This window comes from Habropoda laboriosa, unplaced genomic scaffold, assembly GCF_001263275.1.
Source record: "Habropoda laboriosa isolate 0110345459 unplaced genomic scaffold, ASM126327v1 scaffold15, whole genome shotgun sequence".
NCBI lineage: Eukaryota > Metazoa > Arthropoda > Insecta > Hymenoptera > Apidae > Habropoda > Habropoda laboriosa.
The window spans coordinates 690,775-718,395 of NW_017100141.1; the positions used below are offsets into that span (position 1 = coordinate 690,775).

General features: G+C 47.3%; 1 protein-coding gene across 1 annotated transcript in view; it reads right to left on the reverse strand.

Moving 5' to 3' along the window:
* Window positions 1-27,621, reverse strand: part of LOC108571409 (probable G-protein coupled receptor Mth-like 1) — a 142,075-nt gene that overhangs the window by 85,836 nt on the left and 28,618 nt on the right. The window lies entirely within an intron of this gene.

Consider the following 27,621-nt stretch of genomic DNA (forward strand, 5'->3'; position numbering starts at 1 on the left):
ATTTTATCTAAATATTCGACGTATTCTCCGTTCTACTGTGGCGAAGAAATTTACGGAGGCCCGTAGATCTGTTCTACTGTCTTCGTTAATTATTCACCAAGTGACGATTATTTAACGTCGCTTCTCAGCCGCCACTCGATTGCAAAGGGTTAAAATACTTTTCGAAGTTAAGTGGGACGTGAGATAAGAGCGTTTTGGCCGAGTGATAGCTAGATCTTGCGTGACACTTCTTCCGAACGAGAATGCACGCGAGGGAAGAGTGATGCTGTGACCAAGAATCGACAGGTGAAAAGTTTCTCTGAATGCCTGTAAAAGAGTACGGAAAACAAGGTCGAGAACGTCAGAATTTTCAGGGTACATTGGGTTCACTCTCTCCAGGTGACTCCGCTACCTTCGGACTGGAAAAAAAAAAGAGAACGAGAAGGAGAGGAACCGGTTACCTTCCCAAATTAGAATAAAAAGCAAAACTCAATTGCTACGCCACTCGGCCTTTTATTTCCCCGCAGAATCACGAAATCCTCGATCGCAGCGTTCAAGGACGTTTGTCGAAGGTGCTCGCAACTTTCCCACATTTTTACCGTCAATGAAACAATTTCTCGCGCGCACTCGCGTTAATTGCCGCGCGGCGGCCAGAGTGCGCACATGGGAAAAAAATTCGCGATTGTAAACATACGTGGATCGGTGGCGATCAACGGTGCGCAACGAGGTGAATGCAAATCTCGAGTTGAGAGCGGTTACAAAAGTTTCTCATGCGTCACCGCTGTACATATTTCCTTGAACACACTCGCGTATTCTCTAGCTCTATCCGTGTGGCGTTGCATCGAGAGACGCGAGATGATCGAACACGAGCAGAAGAAGGCACCGTTATTAGCCTGGCAAACGGGACTTCTGCTTTTCTTCTGCAAAGTCGTTTTTCCAACGACACGGCGATTAAGTAACTTCGAACGCTTCTTCTCTGCGTCTACCGCGTCGCGAAGCTTGTAAATTATACGCAGAGCGATGCATAACGAATTTGATTAAATCGAGAACAGAAATAGTTACACCTCCCTGTTGCGATAGATCGCATGATTCATTCGAGTCTCGCAATATTTCGTCCTATTATTCCCCAGTCTCCTTTTTTTTTTTTCTTCTTCCCTATGTACATTCATACCGCCGCTCAAATATAATTCGCGTACACGACACGCTTTGCACAGCACTCGCGTTACAAGCCTCGTTTTATTGGAAAACACCCTTCGACCAATATTGATCCCGCGAACAGAACGAAAACAATCGGTGTATCGGGCGCAACAATACCGTTATACGATTAAATATGTACCTACAACGATCCAATTCTATTAATTTAGACGTCGAAACACAGCCTCCGTCCCTTCCTCTATATTCATCAAACCCTTTCCGAACCTGCCTATTACATCCAACCGGCAACACGCCGGTTCCCAGCTTTTTGTCCGCTCCCGCCATTATGTAAACGGCGTCGATTGCGTTTTTAGATATTCATGCGTCGACCGTACTCGCGGCTAAACGCTTCGACCACACACTTAACTCGGAAGAAACTTTCTCTACCCCCTGTCACGATTTAACCCCATTCGAACCCCGTTTCCTTTTCGCGGAAACACGCCTTCTTCATTCTTTTCACGCTGAAGAATCGCTTTCAAGGGGTTGCACACGCGTGTTTTCCCTTCTTTTTTAAAGGGACGCGTGCGCGGCTCGACGATTTCAGAAATTAATGGCCAGTCGCGGTCGGATCTACGCGCGAATTCTAAGAACGAATGCGGACGACAGGCTGAAAAATTTATCGGGAGAGCAGAGGAGGGTGCTGCTGTTCGTTGGGTTCACTCTCCCAGTCAACCGACGTCTTTTCAAACGGATCTTCACAAAAGCTGTGTCTCTCCCTCCGGAGCTTTGTCTGGACCCCGCAGCTTCCAACTCAACTCTCCCCGCTGACGAAACGTGCATGAATCTTTGAGAGTTCATCGCGAACCTGGGCATCGTCGCGCTGTCTCCTTTTGTTTCTCCACGGTTTCGGCGTCGCGTCGACCGGGAACACGCGTCCCTCCGACGATCGATGAGATCTTTTGTCCGCGAACGCTTGATTAGGGAGATCTCCAACTGTCCCTGGACCTCCGGAATTCGGGGGATTTTAAACATCGCGGTCTTCCGCTCTCTCTTTCCTTACTCGATGTGGCAGCTCATTGTCGGTCCCTCGAAATCGAAAAAAAAATGTTTTCCTCGTTTGTAATCTTTCAGGAGAAGATATTTCACTTTTGTTCCCTGTTAGTTCTCGACATGGAAAAATTGCCTTCTCGAAGAATCACAGTCTTCGAGTCTTGAAAAATTAAGATTTCCTTGTCCAGATTTAAATCGATCTATTAATTTTTCACAAGAAGAAATTCATTAAATATCGCGGTCTTTGACCTTTTCTTCCCTTCGTTTAAATCCTCTCTCGAGATGGAAAAATTGCCTTCTTCAGATTTAAATCGATCTATTAATTTTTCACAGGAAGAAACTGATTAAATATCGCGGTCTTTGACCTTTCCTTTCCTTCGTTTAAATCCTCTCTCGAATGGAAAAACGACAAAATTTCCTATCCTCGATTCAAACGGCTGCATGAATGTTTCACAGGGAAAAAATTGATTCGCTTCCTACGTCTTCCGCGGAGGTTAAAAGCGTGTAAAAAATTCAAGCAATAATGCAACGTTTAAGGTAAACGTTCCTAAACCGTAGGAATAATCCTCTATTATTCAAACCGGCTAATCAAGTATTCCCTCGATTTTTCACGACAGTCGATCCTCCGTAAAACACGCTACACGCGCGCTGTCTCTCGCGAATTAGTCGTGTCCCAAGGCGTTCCAGGTTGATTAACGAAGCAACGGGTGACGGTTGTCGACGGATTACGACGTTCGAAGCAGCAAAGCCGACGAGACTCGCGCGAAGGATAGCGGCGGCCTCCTCGTTTCCAAACTCCCGACGATTTTCCATTGGTTTTGCTCGAGGTTGCTCCAAGCGGGATTAACGGCTGCTACGGTGGCAAAGTCCTCCGATAATTCTTCGTCGAAAGGCTTCCCTGCCCGCGGCGTTTATCGCGTTCCCCGAAATAATTAAATTTCCAAAACTAATTACGCCTCGTTGCAATTACAACTACGGCGACATTCGTCCGTGAACAACGACACACAACCCTCCGGTCCACCGAGCTTAACTTGTACACCTTGAAAATCGTTTCCACGCGTCACCGCCCCTTTCGCACCCTTCTTTCGAAAATTTACGGCTTGTCTGGTCGTTTCTCGACGGTGAACAGCCGTTTCACGCGTTCGTCCCGTGGTACACGGTCCGCTTTCCCCGTTTTCCACGATACAAACAGACGACTGCGTCGAACAGCTTCCGAGAGAAGTTTCTTTCCTGTGGAATTAGGACTCGGTAGAACGGAAGAAAAGGGAAAAGGAAAGTGCGACGACAAGTGACGGGAGAATAGAGCGAAGGAGAGAGTTTCGCGATATCGCGCAGCTCCTTTTGATACGGTAATGGAGTTTCACCACCGCGATCGGGACCGCCATTGAGCTTTTCCTTTCTTCGCGGCACAACTTTGTTGCCGGGATTGTAACACTCGAAACGGAGGAAGGTGTAGGGAGAGAGAGAGAGAGAGATCCGATTTGCGTGACGACGACGCTTCACCGTCGAGCTCTGATTAACTGACACGGTTTCCATACCTGTACACGTTCAATGAAATTTCTGAAGAGTTTGCGCGTGGATTAGAAACGTCGAAAGGTTTTCCAGGTCAGACGTGCCTCTCTATCGGAATCGATCTATGTAAACACACTTTCCCTGTTCCACTGTTTTCGCTAATCGTCAGTCCGATCGTGGAGATTTCGCGTGTACTGAATGAAAAATTGTATTACTCAATTACTTCGGCCTGTACATTCCGTGAATTTGATTCAGACTTTGGTATATCGTTCAATCTTCACGCTTAGGTAACTAATTTTCTGTCGAAACTTCCATCGCAAGAATTCCAAGATCGCTTCATTTCCCAAAAATAGCCCGAGTCCCAGAAAATTAGCGAATGAAAATACACACACCCCGCGCATTCCAAGAATTCAATTCACACACGGAAAATCATCCAATCTTCGCGCTTAGATTACAAATTTCTGGCTCTGTTTCCCTAAAAATTACCTAATAAAAAATTCCCACACGCCCTGCACATTCCAAGAATTCAATCTCCACGCATAAACAACAAATTTTCTCACCGCATTTCCCAAAAATCCCGAAAAATGACCACCTAAAAAATTCGCTCTCCCCGCACATTCCACGAATTCAATTCAATCTTGGCGCTTAAGGTTATCCCGGAAAGTCGCCTCGGCAATCTTCGATCGCAAGGATTCCAAGCACACCCCGAAAATACATTCGCCAGAATCATAGAAAAGTTCCGAGAACGGTCTGAATGGCCGTTCACACAACAGTTCCAATGTTTTCCATTACAGCGACCGTGTAATTTCACGCGGGTCGTTGAAATCGACCCCAACAAAACGAACGGGGGAGAGAGAGAGCGTACAGCGCCGGGAAATAACGAGTGACGCCAGTTGAAAGAGGACTAGAAAGCGGTCGAGGGTTAATTTAAGTCACGAGGAGGAGAGCCTGAAGGAACCGTGGCCGGATGGTGTGTTACGGCCACCCTATGGCGAGGGCGAGTGTCAAGGGTTGAAACGTCGGCTAGTTAAGGGCCTCGATTTGCATCGAATGGCAGAGGGAGGAGACCTAGAGACAGACAGAGAGAGAGAGAGAGAGAGAGAGAGCTGTGTGGAATTAGATTGCGCCGCCTTGACCCGTCGTTTATCCTTTTCTTCGATCGCAGGCGCCACGTCTCTAATTGCCAAGGGTGCGATCCACCAGCACCACCCGTTTTTCACCACCCCAGTTTAATCGTAAACAGTATCGATTCAACGGTTAACGTTCTCAAAGGAGGAACGTTTTCGTTCAGAGATATCCAAAGGGGTGGTAATGCGGAGAAAGGGTTAAGAGGCTGTTTGATCTGTCGCATCAAACTTCGTATACGGGAGAGAAACTTGGGTAGGGAAGTTTGTTTCGACACGTCACATGAATAATGCGACCTAAGAATACCTGAGTGCCGCGCACAGAATCGCTGCTTGATTTATGATCTACTCCCGGACGATTGCGCCCGGTTTATTCGAGGGACCTGCTGCGTACAGGGCTTCGCGTTCATAAATACTGGGACACTTGCTTAATGCGAAGAGAACTCGAACCGTCGTTGGAAAATTGAGATTCTAAAAAAATGAATCAGTCTGCAATCTCCTTGTATAACAAGTACATACATACACTGGAAAGACCACTATGTCGCCGCTACAAAATTTCCTCGAATTTTCATTAAAATATTTTTCACTTTCTAATATTTCTATTCATACGTGAGACTAACTTTACCGAAGAAACTTAATTAAAATCACATCACACTTTCCGTCGAAGAAATGCACTTTAAATCATGCACGAACATAATGGCGCGTTCCAATATTTACGAACAGCAGTGCACGTCTTGAGATTCAGTATGTGAGTTTCCTCTTAGCACGTTGCCTTATGATTTCTTTATGGCCGGTAGACCTTAGCAGACCTCAGCGCCGGTTAAACCATCCAAGCAGCGGAGAGAACTCGTTTGGCTACCAGTACACACTCCGCGGTAGAATTAACAAAAAAGAAATGCTGCCCAGTTTCGAGCTCGTTCTTACCATAACCGCCCGAGCAATCTTCGCGGAGCACGGTAGTCGGTAATCTCGCCAGTTTCCGGCTCGACGACTCGCTATGTCCAAACACGGAATTAATCAAGCGTCGAGCGCGCGAGACACACGGCCGACGTAAGAAGCGCGTGCCGTTCAAACAGTTAATTTAATTCCCGGTCAATTTACCGGGCGAAATCTATCGGCGCGCGTTACGGGGGTCGTCTCTCTGTTCGGCGTGCAACGGAAGAAACTCGTTAGAACGAAGCGCCGCGCCGGTACCAACAACTTCGGAGATTAATAACCGAGCGCATTAACATCGGCGATTAAGTTAAATACGCGGGAGCAGCACCGCGACGACTCGTAATTAAATCATACCAGATTTATCGCCCCGTCCTGATTTAGGCGGGATTAGAGTTTGATTCAACGGCTCTCCCTACGAGAGAGCCTCTGCATACGTAGTACGCGCCTCTTCGTCTCGCTCGGAGAGAGTGTTTTAACAGAAAGGGCTGTTACACGGGCGAGCGATGAATTATGAAAGTTAGCGACAGGCCCGGGGGACGCTCGATCGGTCAGTTGAAATATTACGCCCGAAAAGAACGACACACGCGGGGATTGTTCGCGTACAACACGGAGCAACTTTATTCCCTCGACAACGAGCATGTTAATTTCCAGGGGAAAAAGTGAAACTGTCGAGGCGCGTCACCAATGCTCTCCATTCGGTCCACGAATTTACACCGAATCTGCTCGTGACGATCTTGAGTTTATTTTAACGTTGCCGCGTTTGGTTCGATTTAACAGTGGAACTGTTACAATAATTGCGATAATTTTGTGCACGTTTGGAAGTGACGTGGTGTAAAGTCATTACTCGCGCAAGTTGTTTAATAAAAATATATTTATTTGAATCCGATAACGCATAACCTAATTTCGAAGTGTAGGCGACGCGAGTCTACGACAAAAAGCCGCGTGCCTTTTTCGGGGCTCCCTTAAGGGAAAGTCGCAGGAAGTAGGGGGCGCGGGCCTGCATTGCCGAGGCAATACTCTTGTCCTCGAGGGCGAAGAATCGAGAGAAGTTTTTCCAAACGTCTCCGAGTTTCTTCGCCTCGAGGGCCAAGAGTCGCCAGGCCTAAGTGCGTGGCCCCCCGTGGCGGTCGCCATACACGAATTGTTAATTCGGGTAATTAGAATATTTCAAGTGTCAGCGATCATAATTTCGTGTACGAATTGTTCGAATTTTCTAATACACAATTTCGGAAAAGTAGGCCAGATGCAGTGGTCCTTGAGACATACTCGTTCCTAATGCAACGATCCTAATGACTAGCGGTAACGCGAGATTAAGTTAATTCACGTGCATCTAAGTGACCACAAGTGTTCTATATTGATTATACAGGGCAAGTAGTGTCAAGTGCAGCAGAGATAAGCACTACAAATTTCTTCTACAACTGGTCGATTAATTTCCATTCCCCCCACACCGGTTAAATTTCCCATTTCCCACTGTATCGCTCAGAACGAGCGATATTTCACGTTCCTACCTCGCTCCCAGAAACGTCGTTTAATTTATCTCTGATACCGATACGACCGATATTACCCGCGTGACATCGTGTAAACACATGGCTACTCTCAACAAGACGTTGACTCGCCGTTAGCCAGAGTGTCTCCGAGCGAAAGACAGAGAGAGAAATCCACCGACCACCCAAAACGCGAAAGCGAGACTCTGCCCGGAGTTGGAGGATCGTGGAACGAAATCTCGACGTGGCGAACAAAAATACACGGTCGTCTTGGCGAGAATTACAGCCGGTAAGCGAACGGATAAATTCGCCGGGATTAATAAAAGTCGGCCGCTTTCCCGCTTGGAATTACGATCGTCGCGCTTTTTTACGAGTTATCGGGCCGCGTGGCACGGTCCACGACCGCGTGTCCGCGAGGATTTTACGGCAACAGTTTCCGTGTTATTTCGAGAACCGGGCCGCTGCACCACCGATACGCACTTTACATCCATAATTCCGCGTGGAATTAATTGGTGGCACACCAGCCCGTCGAAAATCATTTCGCGGCGAGAAGGTACCTACGATACCGACCCTTCCCTCCGTTCACTGTAAACGATTAACGCGAATAAATAAACGGGCGGTGTTCTCGTTTCGCACACGATGGAAGAGGAACGATCGAGTCCAGAGAGGAAAAATTGTACGCGGAACGCAGAGAGAGAGAGAGAGAGAGAGAGCGATCGATGATTTCAGGAAACGAATCGATCGAAGCGTATCAACATTTCCAATATTTTTATCGGGAGCGAGAAAAGAAGCACAGAGAATGTATACATATATGACGGAAGTGTGATAGAGAAGCGCCAGCACGCTCGTTATCCGTGGAAACTCGACGCCAACTACGATATCCGCTACAATATTAATAATTATCGCCGGCTCACGCACGGTCCATTCGACGAGCGACGGTTTTCATTCCGTCGAGCCCAGCCAGTTCGCAAACGGGGCCCACCACCGTCGACAAACAACACTAGGCAACGTGTACCTGTAAACCAATTTAATCAAGCCCTGCGATAAAACTGATGCGACGAATATTAGATTCCGAAATGGATTGCTAGTATAAATCCCGCGTGAAATACGAACGCGCGAGAGCTACGCCCCGCCGTTCAACCTATGGACTGCGAAATACGAAACGAGCGAAAAAAAAGGGGGAAAAAATACAAATAAAACCGAGAAAAATAGGGGTGGCGGTGGAGTTGTCGCGGCTATAATCGCGCGCTATCGAACGCTCTACGGGGAATTTACAGCGCAGTTGTACGGTGACACGATGTTTCGTTGGGAAAAAGTCTATCTCTCTCGATACGCGTGTTGCACGATTGACGAAATTTGCCAAGGTTCGATATATTCTTTTATTTTCTCCGGTTCGCTCTTTTTCCTGTCGTTTTATCGGCGAGTTTGACGGGGTAAAAAGACGACGAGGTGTCTGTTGTTTTGACGAAGGGCAACGGATAATGTAACTCGCTGAAAGAATGCATTACGCAGTGTATACGAAGAGAGCACACGGCCCCTTCGACGCAACCAGCAAAGAAAACAAATCGTCTGTTACCTCGTTCCTGCATTTACCCAGCCCGATTTGTCCTAATTTACAAGCCACCGGTATTCCGTTTGGTTCAGCTGGAACGCGGATTTCGACGTCGATAAACTTTGCCAACGGAGGACGCCTCGTGATGCTCAGGCCAACTTTTTAACATTGCTAAGAGCGAGGGTATAAGAAAGGCGAGAGTCCTTTCGAGGCCAGGCGAGATTGCTGGCGGAACGCCTCGAATAAGGGTCACTGCTCCAGCGACTTAAAATTCCGCGTAAATTCAAATTGAAAAATTATTTTCTGCGGTTCTTTAATTCGACGAATCGTTTCCATCGATCCTCGAATCCCTTCGAGGGCATGCGAGATCGCCTGGAATAAGGGTCAGTGCTCCAGCGACTTAAATTCGAAAATTCTAGATATCCAAATTTAAAACTTGAAAATTTCAAAAATTCTTCAGTTTCTTAATTCCACGAATCGTTCCCATCGATCCTCGAGTCCTTTCGAGGCCGCAAGGTAGCGGATCGATCGGGTTGAGAGCCGCGGAGGTGGCCCATATTCGGGCCACTTTCGGCCGGAGCAGGTTCGCGGCCAATGGAGGCGAGAGTAGCAGGCTCTAATGAAACGCACCGAGTGAATCAGCGTACCGGGTGTATAAATACACACGGACTATCCCTTCGCGTGGAACACTCGAGACCGCCCAATGCGAATCTCCGTGACACAATCGTCTCGGTTCGAACACACAGGCCATCCGCTCTGTATTAATTTATCCGTTTTTACGCGCTCTCTCGACTTCCCAAACGTTCTAAAGGAACAATGCAAAGCCTGAGAGATACACTTGTAGACGATCCCCTGACGTAATCGCCGCATTGTCGCGCAATGGGTGTATCCCACCGCTGTTGTAAATCATCGCTCGACAGAAGGGACGAGCGCAGTGCACTTCCTTGTTGCCAAAAGAAACAAAGATGTTTTGTAAGTGGAGCGTTTCACGGTTACGCGAAAGAAACTTTGACAAGCGTGTAAATTATCCCGCAGACGTTCACTGTTATCAGGGAAAACATGTGTAGGATGATTATATTGCTACGTTTCAGAGATGGTTAGTGTTTTCGTTGCAGCCAAGTACGAATGAATTACAGACTGTGATACGTACAGATGCAACCTTGTTCTACTACGTCGAGTGCATTAAACGCTAATTTATTCATCTCTATTAGAAGAAGAAATTGAATTTAATCGATGTTAACGTTGCAGGTGAATGTTGAAATTAACAAGGAAATATTAGATTGCTCGTCTGCATATTTAACACAAGCACTTCGCGCTAATGGTATTTTCCAATTAGAAAAAGTAAACTACAAGACCGGGCGTAACAACCGTCTCTACTTTAAAGGGGATGATTTCTAATTGAGATTAACGAGCGGAAAACACTCGTACGAAAACGTAGATAGAGAAAGAGGATTAAGCATCCGTCTCAAAGTTCCCCCTCCGCTCTGAACCCCGGTAATCCGGACAATGCCAACTCCCGCTAATAAATTTCGACTTTCCCATTGTTCCACCGCCATAAACGGACAAGCAATATGCAAACGAGCTTCCAACCGACTCGAGATTCCTCCCCCAAATCCCTTACGTATACTCGCAACCACTACCTTCACCGATCTCCTGCAAACCTCACGTGTCCCCGAAATCGTCTCTCCCTCTCAATCTCAACTCCCCACGATCTAGATCAATTCTCATCGCAGAGCTCTCTAATCGACGTTGCGTTTCAAGAGGGCCAATCAACGATCCTCCGAGTTGACGAAATTTTCCTATATTTAGACTTAACGAGCCAATCGAAGTGCCGGAGAAGAAGAGAGACACGGTGCGTGGCGTACTCGAGATCTCCACTTATGGTTGCTCCTGGCGTAGAGAAGCACGGCCCGGCAGAGGCTGTGTCTCGAGTGTTGCTGAAATTGCCGCCGGATGACGTCGTCGTTGTTCCTGGAGGAGCTCGTCAACCACCTCCCCAGAACCTTTTGCTAGCCTTCGACGCCCCTCAGACTAAACGTCCACGTGACGAATTACCTGGAGAATAAGCGACTTTCTCCTCCGAAACCAGCGTTGAAAACCTCTCCGTTACACCCGAGCCTAATTAATTTCCCGCTGGTAGACACTAACTTCGACGCTTCCTCCCTTTTTCCCCTTTCTTCTCCTTTTTTCACCACCAACGAAACTACAACACACGTCAGCCACCTCTCCTTTTTGCCTCCGGATAATTAACGAAGCTACTAGGCCGGCTGGGTCAGCCCTCTCACTCTCTTACCCTGTTCGGTTGCTTCCGCGCCAAAGAGAAACAACGTTGGCTCTCTCGCGGGACGTCAATTAGCGGGTTCTTCGCCCGTTTTTCCTCTTTCTTTCCCCACTCAGCTTTTCCTTCTCTCCTCTATTTCGGTCTTTATTTTCGGGAGAATTTGTTACGAAGGGCCCCTTGTCTCCAGGATTGCTACCAGCGTCGCGCACCGCGTTGAATAATGGACGAGCGGCATCCAAAAATACGGCAGGACCTGGTGGTACGCAACAGTGGACTCCCGCGCAACAAAATCTAGAGTTGTTTTCGCGCGAGGAAACATCGTTTCCGGTTACCTCTCTCCTCTCATCCCTGTTTCCGAAAACGTTTCGCGCAACAAAGAACATTTCTGTCGCGAATCATCAAAGGCGTCGCGTGCCTCCGATATCCCTGGGACCGCGTAACGATCGCATAAATCGGCGGGAAAAATTTCGCGAATTCAACGAAGAGGGGCGGGAATTTTATTCGAGAGAATAAAGGGTACAAAGACACTACACTCGAGCTGACGCGTACCGTACGTATATACATCCGCTGCTCTCGTAAATTAAGAACGATCAAAGCGAGAATAAACGAGAGAATTTTTCCAACGTCCTCGCAACAAGTGAGACGCACGGACAAGTAGACGGAAAGAGAGGGGTAACAGAAGTTACTCGCGTACCGTATATACGTGGCGTAGGAAATCTCGCGTGAGATGGGAAGCGAAGGGGTTGGATTGAGAGAAACTGGCGGAAAAAGTCAGGGGAGACAAAGGGACGGCCATGGGAAATATGTATCGCGGAGCACGCACGATTGCACAACGGCTTACGCCGGGGGTGGCCCCGAAGATTGTCGTTCTGGCGAGTGGCCAGGAAACCGGGGCAAAGTTCGAGTTTTCGTTCCGTTCGCGATATAATAACGCGCGTGTGCCTCTGCCTCTGCTGCTGTGCCTTAGGAATTCCGCAGCCTCTCTTCGCCGAGAGACGGAGAGCGAACGAGCGAGAGAAAGAGAAACGGAGGCTTTAGAGTGCTGCTGCTAGACACTCTCCCTCTATCCTCTGTACATATACGCGTTTACGAAGCCGTATTCCTGATCCACGCAGGGGCGGCGCACACGCCGAACTCCGGTCGATCGTAGAGCGAGAGAGTCGAGGGTCCTCGAGGGTTAAGCCGCTTTCCAATGTTGCTCGAGCACGCAGTACACAGCGGGGCTATTAAACCGACGGACTCCTGTGAAAAACTCCTCTATCTACCGCCCCCTTTTCTCCTCTCTGACATCGCTGCATCGACTCGTTAAAATCGCGTCACCGGGAAAAGGGAAACTGAAACGTCGGTATTTATCGAGGTAAGTTCGCTACTCCTCGCGTTCGAGCCACTTCCACGGGATATTATTACCGGTACACTGTGTAGATCCGCGAGTAATTACTCGTCGTATTATTGCGAGTATAAGAAAGCTGCTTTGACAGAAGTAGGAATAAATTGTTCTGTTGAAAATTGGTAGGTTCGCGAGGTATACAGGGTGTCTAAATTGTTTCCGATCAAACTTTGTCGGTGTGTTCTATGGATAGAGGTGAGAAGAAAATGTTATACGAACGTAGGTCGTTTGAGGCTTCGTTAAAAAGTTACAGCAACGAACTTAGAGCGGTTGGTACGGATACGGGACGAAAATTGTTGATAACTTTCTAACGAAGCTTCAGAAGACCTATGTGTATATAACATTTTTCTCTTACTTTCGCCCATAGAAGACACCGGCAAAGTTTGACAGAAACGAACTAGAACACCCGGTATGTGTCAACTCGAACAGAGATTTTCAAGGAAGTTGCACACATTCTCGATTCGTCCGCTGCGGAGGCTCTTAAGAGTATCCAGCCTCTTTCGCGCGGTGTCAGCGAAGACCTAAGCAAACACGGGTCGACTCACTTTTCAGCGAAAAAAAGTTGGCGCGGCGATCTGTAATAACCGCGACGACGCCTCGACGATGTCCAGTAGGGTCGTCCACGAGGACGACGAGACGTCGTTCTGGAAGGACGGTTCGGTGGGCAGGAACGCCTATCGGCGTCGAATTCGAGTCGCGTTCGACCGGGTGGACACGCTTCGAATGCAAACCGAATCCAACGTGCTCTCTGGCCCTGCCGGCTAGCCAAAGAGTGACGAGAGAGAGGCGGGGGATGCTCCCGATGGAGCTTTTCGTCCGTGGCTCCGTGTATATTCGTCCGCAGAACCGTCCCGCCGCGTCGCCACTCCTCTCTCTCCCTCCCTCGGGAACTCGCACGATTACGCAATTTCCGCTTTGGTTTGATTCAATTTCGGAAATCGTTCGATTTCCTAGCAGATGTTCCGGACTCCTGGCTGCTCGACCGGCTATTTTTTTTTTTTTGCTCCTGTCTGGGGGATGGTTTTATTCCTCCGTCTTTCTCTCTCGCTTTTTTGCTCCTACCGAGGGATAATTAGGGAACGTGGTCCACCATGGGAATAGATTTTCCATTAAAAGGGGGAAGTATTACCGGTGGTACGGTGCAATTAGTTTTCGACAGCTCGTTAAAGCTTCCTCGTCGGCCGGTGTGTACGATGTAGTTGATTCGTTCGGTGAAATCATACGAATTACTTTCCGCTGGAATACCAATTAGACGATTCAAGTTTCCAACGGCCTGTTTTCGCCACCGCTCGTGCACACGGAGAAATTGCGTTTCAGTGAACTATACGAAAATTAAGGAGATTTTTCATGTAGAAACTGCGATTTCTCCTTTATCAACGACACGGTAACACAGTTTCAAAGAGATTGCAGAGAAATTTGTTTTTTGGAATGGAGGAGAGGTTGATTCGAGTTCACAAGAGTAGGGAAATTTGTCGTGAAACTGGGGAATCGCGGAAGTCGTGGCCAGGAGATCCTGGCTAATGACAGGAATCATCGATGCCTGGCCGAGTATCGATTATCTGTCGGTGGGACGTGTCGCGTGTGTTAGCTACGTGTGCATCGCGCTGTGCATTTACGCGTGCCAAAGGATGCGACCGACATGCGGATGCGACCGACATGCGGATGCGCCTTGACACACGCGACGCTCAAACTCCGTTACAACGCGCCGCGAGCCAATTGCCTGGCCCCGCGTCCTGATGGACGTGAGAGCATCCCAAATCATCCACGCTTACCGCCTACCGCTGCTCGTTAAGGATCCAAACCCTGTTCATTGATTGAATCGTCGATCGGAGTGAAAGCTCTCGATTCTGGTTAATTCTGTTACTTACGCGAATTTTCACAAAGAACGTGCAACTCTGAGCGTTTAAAATTTTTACCGGTGGAAAGTTCACCGTGATTTGCAAGTCGTAGAAACATTTCCAGGAAAAAATTAGTATCTTTAAGAATTTTTTAACGAATCCTTTATCACAGCAATTTCAAATCTGTGAAGAAATTGACAAGTGATCCCAAACTTTTCAAAAGTTTCGTGATTTGCAAGTCGTAGAAAAATTTCCAGGAAAAAATTAGTATCTTTAAGAATTTTTTAACGAATCTTTTATCCTAGCAATTTCAAATCTGTGAAGAAATTGACAAGTGATCCCAAACTTTTCAAAAGTTTCGTGATTTGCAAGTTGTAGAAAAATTTCCAGGAAAAAAAATTAGTATCTTTAAGAATTTTTTAACGAATCCTTTATCACAGCAATTTCAAATCTGTGAAGAAATTGACAAGTGATCCCAAACTTTTCAAAAGTTTCGTGATTTGCAAGTTGTAGAAAAATTTCCAGGAAAAAAAATTAGTATCTTTAAGAATTTTTTAACGAATCCTTTATCACAGCAATTTCAAATCTGTGAAGAAATTGACAAGTGATCCCAAACTTTTGAACAGTTTAGGATCACCGTGATTTGCAAGTCGTAGAAAAATTTCCAGGAAAAAAATTAGTATCTTTAAGAATTTTTTACCCGTCAAATGTTGCGAATTTTTCATCCGAAATCTGTAAAGAAATAGCGACAGATTTAATATTGATAAAAATTGACAAAAGATCCCAAACTTTTCGCTCGTACTGTACCTACATAAAAAAGAGGTGTGAAAGAAAAATGAGATTTTCTGTATATTGGAAATAGACGAATATGTAGTCTGAAAAATAAATCAATCAAACCTTCCAAATTCCAGTTAATTTCTAGATAGATCTCATCATCTAGATCATTGTCATATCTTTCGAAAAGAAAGCGACCCGATTAATGGATCATCGAACCACTCACGCGTCCCCTAATTGAAAGAACACATCGCTGGTTTCCGCGTTTCGTTAAACATCGATACACGTGAAAAGTGCACGTGTCGGCGCGAACCCGAGGGTCGACCTTAGTACGATAACGGCAAACCGTGGAAACAACGTGATGGACGGACACGATCGACCAGCCGAAACCACGGCTAATTGGCCGCTATAATTAACAAGAGTGACGTTGAATAGCGGCCGTGCATCGATCGCGCGATCCTCGCTGATTTGTTTTATTCCGTCGCGGTACACGCGCGACGAACCAACACCACTGACAGCCAGAGCGAACGAGCGCTCGAATTTCGCGAACCCTGTCATTCGTCAAAATTCCAACGAGCCTCTCGCAACTTGACACGAGAAACAGAGAGAGAGAGAGAGAGAGAGAGAGAGAGAGAGGGTAAAAAATATCCACCACGCTATGGGTATCTATGATATCTCCGCGCGCATTGTGACAACCGATCGAGCTTCATCGACGGCTCTTTTGTCTCCGCTGCGAGCTATTTCCCCAAGCCTAGCGTTATTCGAGTCTGGAAATAATCACCTCTTTGCTGCAAGAGCGAAGCTTTCCGCCGGGAGCTGTGTAAATATCAATGCCACTCCCTCTCGCTCTCTTTCACGCAGCGGCCTGTGTTTACACGCTCAGTCAACAATTGCGATAAATTTGGACCGATTATTTTCGATGTTTAAGGATCCACGAGAGCCTACTGTATCTGAAAAATATATCTCCGCTGGAAAGATTCGTTCGAATCTGTGCCTCGTCATTTTCAACGCTGCCGATTAAAGGGTTAAACGAGACTATCTCCTCCCGTCACAACGCTCCTACGAATAAAACAAAGGACCTCGGGAACAAGAATTCTCGCGTTCGTTTGTAAACTATTGCTCACGTGTTTACACATTCCACCGTCTCTACCTCTACCGTTGCACGTACCTACTCTCTCTTATCGTACACAGTCGTTCGATCGCTAACCAATCGTCGGGAAAAACGAATCAATCGAAACCTTGGCGAAAAGAGGACCAAGTGATCGGTACAAACGAGGGAATAAGAGCTCGCCCCACACACGCGCACAAGGGCAATAATAAAAATACTATAAAATCACCGGTGGTTTTCCTTTGACCGTTTGAAAAAAGCTGCAACACCGTCCCGCCCCCACGATCGAAAACCCGGCTATATTTTTGTTCCTGGCCCGGCAGAAGAGCGATCGATTTCGCGTCCTGCTTTTGGTATGCGGCACAGCGGCGTTTGGTTTTGCACGGTTTACAGCCCCGGCTCTCTTTCTCTCTATCCATCGGTACGGCAGACGTCGAGACTCGGATAGACAGAGAAAATCTGCATAGGGTTGCCTCTCTACCGCGTCCATAGACGGAATCCTCTCTATGGCGCACCTTTTTGCCCAAACGAGAGAGCACACGCACACAGCCTGTTCGATAAACGCCGCGTTTCCTGCTCGTAATCGATTCTCCGCCCTCCGAAACGTCGCCCTTTTTTTCGCGGTGATCCGTACACCCCCGCGACGATTCGAGCCAGGCAGAGAAACCGGGAAACATGCGATCGTCGTCTCCGTGCGTCGAGCTATATAGAGCAGACAGTGTAAATGAATAGCTAAGGGACTGTTGAGGTAATTGTTTGGAAGGAGGAACGGTAGGGGATTTTGGCCCTGGGAACGAGTGAATGAGTTCTCAGAAGGTACGTCGAGTTTTGGATGCGAAGGGACGTGACGTGATTACACGATGTGGGTGTGGAGAGAGACCCCGGTCTCGTGACCTATCCGCAATGCGTTACAAGTGAAACGCGATTGGAGATCGGAGTTAATGGAATAGGGAGTACAACTCTGGTGGTTAAATAGAAAGCTTCACTTGGTGATTACTAATTACTTCGTTTCCCCAGTGTTCGATCGTATCGATTAACTATTTCAAGACTGTTTACTTGTACGTTACATAATTAGGTCAGTGGTTCGATTTTCTTTAAATTAAATCATCCGAAAATCAGAGTTTCCTCAAATATGTACGTACACGAGTTCATATTCACGCTAACTCTATTTTTATTGTTCCGTGAACGCATATATCTATCGTCCCCAAAGGGTTAAGCTCGATTTTACACGAGGTACACCTGAGATTCCTTTGGAACACTGTATTCGAGACGGCGTACACGCAGAAACGCAGAGCAGTTTCTTCGTCCTTGTTCGAAAGGCCCGCGGCTCGTCCACGAGTTTACACCATCTCCATGGAAAGATGGAAACGCGCGATCCTCGTTCCGTATTATTGCGACTAAATTGTCGGTCACGCACCCTCGTTTCCGAATTACCGACGATATCCCTACAAACGCGTTCACAGAGACACGATTTCCTTCCCCTTCCGTCCTTTCCAGTTCTATCGCGCTGTCTTCGTGAAATCTGACTTTACGAGTCTCCTCGGTGGATCGATCGTAATCAAGACGATCCATAGAGAGATAGAGTAGAACGGTGGAAGGTTCAATTAATTCGCGGGGGAAATTGCGTCGTAACGATTATCCTCGACCGGTAGCCACACTCCAGGTGATGTGGTTGTGCTCGACGAGCTCGAGGAAAGCATACTCCGCGAGGGAAATTTTAATTTTCTTCTCTTCATCGACGGAAATTAATTTACCAGCGGGAATTGAGCCATTCTCTGAAGCGTGTTCAGCGTTCGAGCCTTGCCTTCCTCTTCGTGCACCGCAGAATTTCTCGAGAGTGCTAGCGAATGGAGAGAGAGAGAGAGGGGTGAAAGAGTGAAAAAGAGAGTGAGAACGGAAGAAAATAAGCGGTCGTAATACTGGGAAAAGAGACGCTCTCAAGACTCTCCTTTGTCCTTCTTCCTCTTCCTCTTACTTCCTTCTCCAACGAGGACCGTCTAAGACCGCGCGAAAGCGAGGATCGCGGAGCGGCTTTACCGCGAAAACCAATCCTCGGCCTGTTCGTTTCACCGAGTCGCTCGAGTTTTAAAACTCTTTTACGAGTTCACCGGAAAGGAGAGAAAACCGTGGACGCGACGGGGTCTCCTCTTTGTCGCTGATTTTCACCACGTAGCCACGGCCGCCGACCTTTTCCGCTCGCAATATACGCCCAAACGAGTCCCCCCTCTCTCTTTATCTCTCCTCCCGTGGAATTAATCGAAATTTTCCAGCGTTCCTGTTATTCGAAATATTTTCCGAAGCTTTGCGCCGCGCGTTGCCAATCGATTATTAGTCTCGCCACGAAATTACAGCCTCACCTTCGTTCTCTTCTCTCCTCTCTCTCTCTCTCTCTCTTCGGCTGTGTAATTCCTCCGCGTGTGTGTGCTTGTGCTTGTGCGCGTCGCAGTAACGCGAGAGTAAGCGAACACGCGGCTATTTAATTATGACAGCGATCGAAATTAGCGTCGAGCGGAACGCGACTCGATCATTAATTACGGCGCACCGATCGTTCGTCACTTTGTCGTCTAGCAGTAGACACCCTGTCGTCCACTACGAATTTCAACGCGATATTAATTCGGAACTTTGCTCATTAACCGGTGCTCGCTCGCGATCCAGATGGAAAACCGTCCGCTGAAAAGCTCGCTCGCGAGGACCCGCCGCGCGCCGCTGAAAATTCACCGCTTTCAAAACGCGCCGCGCTTAATTTCAAGGTGTACTATTCTTTAGAAACGATCCAATTACCAATAAACACTGGGTTGAGTGTGTTTTATCGGAACACCGAGCTTTTCAACCTTTTTTTCCGCATGCTTTTCAGGTGATACATCGCGGACCCTTTGTTTCAACTATGCGAGGTATTTTCTGCAACTGCGTTTTCACCGCCCTCTTTGTACTTTTCAATTTCGCCCGTTGCTATTGTAGGATTGTGCTGTTTTGCAGCCTCGTTCCTTTCTTTTCCAGTTTTTCATTTTTTTCCTTCTTTTTCAGTGTAATTTTTTAATCCCTTTTGAACAGCTGTTTTTACAGTTCGTGGAAAATTCGGTTTCTATTGGAAATATTTCTAGCTTTTTTTAGAATTTTTCGTCCTTTTTAAGGGATCACTTTTTGTATATTTTGCGGAGAGTTGGCCTTTAATTGGAAACTGAATTTCCATTCCACGGTGCTTCGAAAGACTTCAAAAACCGTGAAAATTTTGAAGAGATACATTTCACTGGATTAACAATCGGCCACTCTTGAATTTCCAATTGCTCGGTAAAGATATATTACCGGCACAAGTGTATTTTGCTATACGAACTACTTTAATCGAGGCCCGTTCCAACTAAACATCTCCCATTACGACTTTTTCTCACGAATTTGTGAATTCAACGAAGAAAGTTAATTTCGAGGCTAATCGATTAGCATGACTGCGAACCCGTCCGGCTATTACCTCGCTCGAAAACACATTAAAGTCACGGATACTTTATGTCTTGGTGCGTGAAACAGGATCTTTATTGTCGAGTATCCAGTAAATTACCAGGAGGCTACAGAAATAGCCACGAATAGATCGAACAAATTTTTCCTCGGCCAATTATGAAACACTCTCGAAAAAAATCTTCAATTTCCTCTACTACTTTCCAAACAGTTTCCACCTTAACCCTTTGCGGTCTAAATAGTCCAGTCAGTCCGCGCTCGTTTCCCTTCATTACAATATTTCAACGTAACATCGGTTATAGAATATGAAGTTTCAGTATAATGGAAATTTATCATTTATCACTATACGATATCTAAAGGCAAAAATTCTTACGTCGAGTCTGACTCGACGTAGGACCGCAAAGGGTTAATCTACCATGTACTAAAATTGACACGCAGAAGTCTCAAGCAGAAACGAAGTACAAACAAAACCACAATTCCATTTTCTCGCGAAAACAATTCTCCGCGCTAACCTCCGCCAATCGAAATCTCGAAAAGGCAAAGTGAACGAGAGAGAGAGAGAGAGAGAGAGAGAGAGAGAGAGAGACGGAAAAAGGGCAGGTTCGATGGAACGGCAACGATAACGTTAACAGAATCGGACACGCGATCGCGGAGCGATTTCGGGCAACAAATAGGCGGTCGCAGATCTTTATCGGGACCGATCGGTTCGCCCGTGAGGTAGATTGAATTTCGAGGGGTATCGCGAGCCGCGCTGGGGGTTATTCCAGGGCACACGTATAGCCTCCCAATTATTCGAGCAAACATGCGGGTATGCATACCTGCTGCCCTGAACCCCAGGTGAGTAATCAAGGTGAGAGCCGCGCGGCGATGTACACAGCGATGGATCGTGGTCCAATTCGTGCGACCGTAGGATGATACCCGGCCGTGGAATTGCATCGCTCAGCCTGTTATTTCAACAATGATAATCCCTTGGCAAAAAATAACTTGGACCATTCCGTTCGCTCTCCTACGCGTCCGAGATTCCTATTAGAGAGGATCTGCGGGAGGCTGAGGAACCGTCTTGCATTCGAGAATGATTTTCTGAGTTCCTGAAGGAAGGTTGAAAGTTTCTCTGATATCATAGATTTTATCTGGATAGAAAGAATTATATGGGGGGCCACTCGAGAGAGTGAAAGTGACCCCAATTTTTATTACTGCAATCTATTACTCGCCAGATTATCAGAGTGTCTAAAAAATCATGGAAATTTTTATTATCGCCGATTCAGCACTCATTAAATTTCGTCTGTAACTCCTTCCAGTCGTCACGGCGATCGTTAAGGTAGACAACCTGTACACGTGTAATTTCTGGAAATTTGCACGGCGAAGATGCTCGAGTGTTTCTCCTCTCCGCTACAATGCGCTTGGTACGGAGCACGTTGCTTAATTCGCTGCTGGATTGATTCGCGAAAGAAAGGTACGGAAAGGATCAGATACGGCTTCGTGCACGTATCCAAGAGATACGCCTATGAAATAGCCGGTACATTACGAGCGTGCTTCAATCTTCCACGCGAGCCGTGCATTTTCCACTCGCTCTCTCTCTCTCTTTCTCTCCGTGATACGCAACGCGGTGCACGTAGCCGCTTATTACCGCGGATCGATGAAGTTTCGTAGCCGCCAGAAAAGCCGGACCTTTAATGGCCGTTAGATTAAGCGGCGGACGAGCAACGGAGAATGTGGGTATTTTGCGTGGAGAAAGTTGCAACAGCCGTGTGATCGTCCCCGTGTGAACGCCTTCGGGAAATCGACCGTGTAACTTCACCCTTTCCCTCCGCAATCCACGTAAAACCACTTCTAAATCGCGTCCAATTATTCCATTGAATTTTCAAGGCCGCCCTTAGATAAACAACCAACACTCCCGCAATCTCGAGAAGACGAATCCGCGACGATGTCTAAACCCACGGGGAAAATTCCACAAGATTCACCGGTTCACCTTTAATACGGTATATTAATTAACCGCGAGGAAGGGTGAGCGCGCGTTCCGGCTCGAAAGATCTCGCGAACCAACGAGTTATTATATCGTTCCGTGCAAACGCGCCGCGCAGGATACACCTGTGCACGCAGAAAGAAGCGCGGAGGGCCGCGCGAAAGAAGCGGAATTATTTTGTTTCTGCCTCGAGAGTACGGCGAGAAATGGGGAGAGAGAGCATCGAGTCGGAAGAAGGGGTAAATAAAGCCCCGTAGGCAACGCGGGGTTGCGCTCTCGCGGCCGATGAAAATTGCATTTCATCTCGATACACACGAGAAGTCGCCCGTTATCGACTACTGTGCGCAGCGGGGATTTAATAAAAAATTCGAGTCAGGATCCAGAGACGGCGGAGAGTTAAAGGGGTGAAGGAGCTTCGGTCCAAGTGAGAGGGAGGACAGGTTGGTTCGCGAGTGGAATACCGAATAAACTCCTTGGGCTCTCCCGCGCGGAATCCTCGCGCGACGATAAACGCACCCTTCCAGCGGAATACTCCATCGGAAGGGGTGAGAACTACTTTCGCCCCGCGATTCTCGGGACTCAGGCGACCGTGCACGATCGAGTGGTCGTTCCGTGGAAATTTGAGTAGACTCGAATGGATCCGGTTGAAGCGTTTCGGTAAATTTGCGATTTAGGGGTGGGGATCCGGTATTTCTTCTTCTTTTTACTCGCCTCTCGTGTATATTTCGCCGAAATCCGAGGGACCGTTCAATGTGACGAGCGTTTCAATCGGATATTAGCGAGTGCCCGAGTTTCTTTTCAGACTTGGAACAGCGAGATCAATCTTAATCGTAATTCTTCGCACTCCGTGGGCAAACTAGGTCACCTATCTCCAAGCCTCTATTTTTCCACTATTCTAAGCCTTCGAAAAATCTGAAAAAATTCCGAGATACTTATCAATCGAAATAAAAATTAGCCAAGGAAACACAAGGGTGAGCTTTCGCCGAGACAGCCTAAAGAGGGTTAAATTGGTGGAGAAATAAGAGATCAGATGCGAACCCCTTTGAAACCAGCTCTGTTTTCGTATAAACAGATAAACACGAGGAAATTAAGTATCGTTAGAAGCAGCGATACTTCCAAGCCGCATAGCCGACATTCCAATTATCCGAGGCTGGGCCCTCCAAACTTCCCAGCTCTCGAGTCCTTGTAAATTCGCTTCCCAGATTGTATACCGATTAGTTTGCTCGTGGACTGAGGCGAACGTAATTGCAGCCCCGCAGCGAGGGCGGCGAGGAAAATTAACGTGGCAGCTGGACGAGCCAGCGAACGTGTTCGACAGCTGCCAAATCACTGCTAGGCGGCTCCAGCCAACACGTTTCTCTCGTTCCAGTTTTGCCGCCGCGTTTGCGGGACCGGTCTATCCCTCTTTCTCTCTCTCTCTCTCTCTCTCTCTTCCACACGCTCTGTGAAAGTCTGCGGACCATCTGTTTTTCGAAGGTGTGTTCGACATGTGTTCCTAACCTCCGGTACCGTGTCCTTTTCCAAGCGAAAATTTTCGCCCTTGACCCTCTACACTGGTATTCTATTCGTTCTTGTTTCTTCTACCCTAAACAATTATGTACATATGTACCTACTGCCACGTTACGAAATTCTAGAAGAGTAATTCTATTTCAATGAGAGAGAGAGAGAGAGAGAGAGTTCCTGTTAGCCACAATTTAGGCGAAGAACTAGTTGCTCGAAAGGCGAAACTACCGATTTGCAGCGTCAACTATCCGAGTTTCCCTCGAGGAGCACAACAAGCCGAGGTCTTAAACTCGTCTTAAACTTCCAGCCAGAAAATACAAAAGGTAAGGTCGAGGTAAAGCCCGTGAAAGCCCACGAGTTTGGTCTCTGGGTGGAAAAAGACGGAGACGACGACGACGACGACGACGAGTTCCAGGCAGGTAGAGTAGAAAAGCGTCGCGTGTCCCGCGAGAGAAACAGAAAGAGAGAGAGGAAGAGAGAGAAATTTCAACGACGGAGGACGGATTGTGCTGGTTCATCGGGACCTGGAGCAGTATTCTCTCTCTCTCCTTCTCTTCGCTTTTCTCCCCTCTCCTTCTCTCTTTGCGAAAACGTCGCGGTGGCTCGTTGAGCTCGTTAAAAGAACGGCAAGAAAAACAATAGCGACGAAAGCGACGCGGCCGTCAGGCCGACCACCAACACCGCCGCGGATCCTCTTAAACGGGGAGACACTTCAACTTCCGCCTCCTGCGGTCGCCTCGCTGCGCTTCGCGCCGTAATCACTTTAATGCGACTGCTTATTATTTTAATGCGGCCTGGGCATCGCGCGCCAACCCGAAACGTCTAACCGTTGTCGTCGAAACAGTCTTTCCACGTCTCTCTTCCTTCTTCCTTTGCCTCTTCCACTTTCATTCGCCACGCATTTTGCGTACGCCGATCGAACAACGAACTTTAATTTTACCCAGTGACTAACCGACGGTTTAAACGTACAGTCGGTGGAAGAAATATAGAGAAGTGATAAAATTGGTCAAATAGAAGCTTCGGTTAGGGTTGCACGAAGCTTTAACTCACAGTCTCAATTGTGTCACTATTCGATGCTTCAATTTTACCACCTCGCTGTATCTCTTTCTTCGACTATACACACGTCGCTTCTGCGAGCGAGAGTCTGGTAAAAAGCGGGGCTAATGAGATGTAAAAGGTACACGAAGATGACGTGTGTGTAATTAGACCAAGGGGATATTCCTCTCTTTTATTTCAGACAGGTTGTACGTGCTATTACCGAGTTCTTCTTCCCCATCTGCGAACTACGTATCATGTCGAAATACTGATTACTCGTGCAACATAACCAGGTCACTACTTCGCTCCTTTCTTTCAACCGAATCGCATCGAAATTACATATCGCCACGTCGACTATTTTTACCGCTGATATATGTGCGAATTTATTTAGCGTTTCAGCATCGTTCTCAACAAGTTAATTACTGTCTTCTGTTTAAGTGTGTTCCTGTCGACCCAATATTCTGTCTTTAAGGAAAGACTGCTAATGGGACCTTCTTTGAAATGTTTTCAAACGAACGTAGTTCACTATGGCGAACAAATTCACGGAGGCCCGTAGATCTGCTCCCCTGTCTCGATTCGTTATTTACCAAGTGACAATTAACGTCGCGTCTCAGTCGCCACTCGATACTTGCAACTCGTTGTTCAGCAATTTCTGGACTCGATCGGTGTTACACAGAGGGTAATTACACCTCTCATCAGTCCGACAGTGTAGAGAGGATTAAAGGAGCGATATGCATTTGGAAGAGGTCGCGATGACGTAAACACACGGTCGATTTCCTCTGGATAGACGGTAAGTTTAATGACGCGACTCCCAGGCAGGCACGTTCGAGCGTTTCGTTTGACCGGAAATTTCGCGGATGACGCGAGCCAATTAGAAGCCGGATGAAGCACCTTTCGAGGATCTTTCGACTGGCTGCGGGCGGTGGGTAAATGGAGAACCCTCTCGATCGACGCGACTCGATATTAATTTTCGAGAGCGACAGCGTCGCTGAATGCCAATGAACCGGCCCGGGCAAAAAACCGGACCGACGGTTTTCTCATTCACTCGACGCTTCCCGACGATGCTCGCATGCTCAACAGAGAGAGAACTCAGTCACCGTGGTATTAATGCCTCCAGCATTGAATCACTGATTTCACTGATAATAAATCATCTCGCTAATGTATTTCTTTTTCGTTACATTCTACAAGTGGATTTCAGGGTTAACTCCTACAATCTCTTCCTTAAACCCTTTCCCTTCTAATTACCAGATACAATCGTTAACACGTGGTGTAGTTTACGAATTTACACTTCGTATAGTACACTTCGAATTTAACTCTAACTTCAGCGTGAACTTCGGTGTGAAAAGCGATTAGCGCCTGTTGCTCTGTTTGTAGTACACTTCGAATTTAACTCTAACTTCAGCGTGAACTTCGGTGTGAAAAGCGATTAGCGCCTATTTCGGATTTCACATTCCCTACTTTAAATTACCGATGCTTCTGTCCAAGTGATTTTATGTACCAATATATTTTTCATTAACCCTTTCACTGCTATTGGCGCTTTGAAAATGCTCACTTGAATTCAGTAACGGAAATTTAAAAACGACAAGTTTTCAAAAATTTTCAAACGCCAAAACGAAAGATTTCGCCAATAATCTACCTCAGCGAGAGGGTTGATCGCTCTAATTTCCAAGCTCCCATACAGTCTACCTAAATACACCAGAAAGAGTAAATCTAGTCCCAACTGCAATTAAAACAAAATCTCAAAAGTCGCCTACAACAGAACACAATTTCTCCGATCCTTCCTCCACAAAAAAAATGAGCACCTCGAACCCCCGACTCTGAAATTCTCCAACCTTCCCCACTAGCCCACTTCCCTCCAAACATCCTCTCGCGAACAGTTACTCCTGTACCGATAACGACACCGAAAACCAGGTCACCCACCGTCTGCAACCTCGAGTGGAGTCTGTCGAGGAGGAGACCGCATTCCGTCATCATCGAGCGACAAGAGGAGCCGGTTCACGGCTGCAGGTAACGGTTCGTTGGCCAAAAGAACTAAGGAAACGAGAGGAGCGGAGAGTAGTCAGAAGAAGAAGAACAAGAGACCACCGGTGTTATTTTTCCGCGAACGTATCGTCGTGGCGGCCTGCAAAAGGTCTCGCGTCTCACCTCGATAGCCAATGCCCCGCGTCGGATTAATCCAACAAACCGGTGGGTTAGTGGACTAGAACGGGCGATACCAGGGGCCCGATGTCAAAGCGAATACATGCGCCACAGTCCGTCCATTTGATTTTCTGCCGGCTTTAATCCCCGCTCGGCCGTGTAACCATCCACGAGGTTTTATTCATGCGACGCCCGTATTAAAAAGGTATCAGGGTATGACGTTAAATCGCGTCAAAGGACGCCTAGCTACTGCACACGGAGTAACGCAGCCGACACACATTATCGATTCCGTGGCTTTTAATCCGCGCGAACGCGCGCGCACACCGATTTTCGAGAGTTCCCTCTTTCCTCTTCTACGCTCTTTACACGTATATATGTACATACAACTACGCACAAGCTTGTTTTCCCCGTTCCAATTTCGTTGCTTTAATAACTGATAACTGGCGCGACAACGATGCAACCTAACCAGTGACGCAATCGTCGCTCCGATCCGATGTCGTCCATTTTCTGGCCTGATTTATTGCACGTAGGAGATCGTGTCGTGACCCTGTTAGCCGGTGACGATTAGTTTCTCTCGGTGCTTGGGAAAAAAACAGATGGTCGATTATTCTCTCTCGAAACGATCCTCCTCGACGTATGTATATTTCGTGAAACGATCGTTTATCTATGCTGAATGTATTTCAGATAATGCTGTTCGAATACCGGCAAGCTCCGATGGTAAGACGTTCGTTAAAGAAGAGGTCTGAGATCTCGGTTGAGCCAGCGGACGATAGAAAAATAGGCAATCGAGGAATATTCGAGCTGTTCAGATGCTGTATATTTTTCATGACGCTGGGCTATTGAGCTCGTTGCGAGAACAGCGAGGCGTTTATTTATTACGAAACTCTTTCGCCAAATAGTTATCCTATGATTCTAGCCTGCATCTCTAAGAATTTCGTCGGTTCCCATTTATTTATCGAGCACGGTTCATCGTCCAAACGCTCTTTCCAACGACCCATCGTTCTACTTTCGATAACAAATAATTCCCAACCGATCTCTCCAAACACCGAAATTCTACTTTCCTCGGAGAACCCACGGCCCTTCTCCAAATACACCCGCTAAAATAATCGCCAGAAATTTCGGCGATCCCCGAAAGGTAGCAAAAACTCTCAGAGCTATCCACAGAGAGGAAGCTCCCATTCTTAAAATCCGAATTGAAACCCGTTCAACCGGAAGTCTTCCGCCAGCTGGTTCCTTTCCGTTCCTCGACAATGCCAAATTCTTCGCCAAGAAATTCGTGGGAGAACCGTGGAACGGGAGAAGCGGTAGCAAGAGTCACGGCGGAGGATTCGTTCGATCGAGACACAGTCGTTCCTCCGGCGGAAGTGGCTCGCCG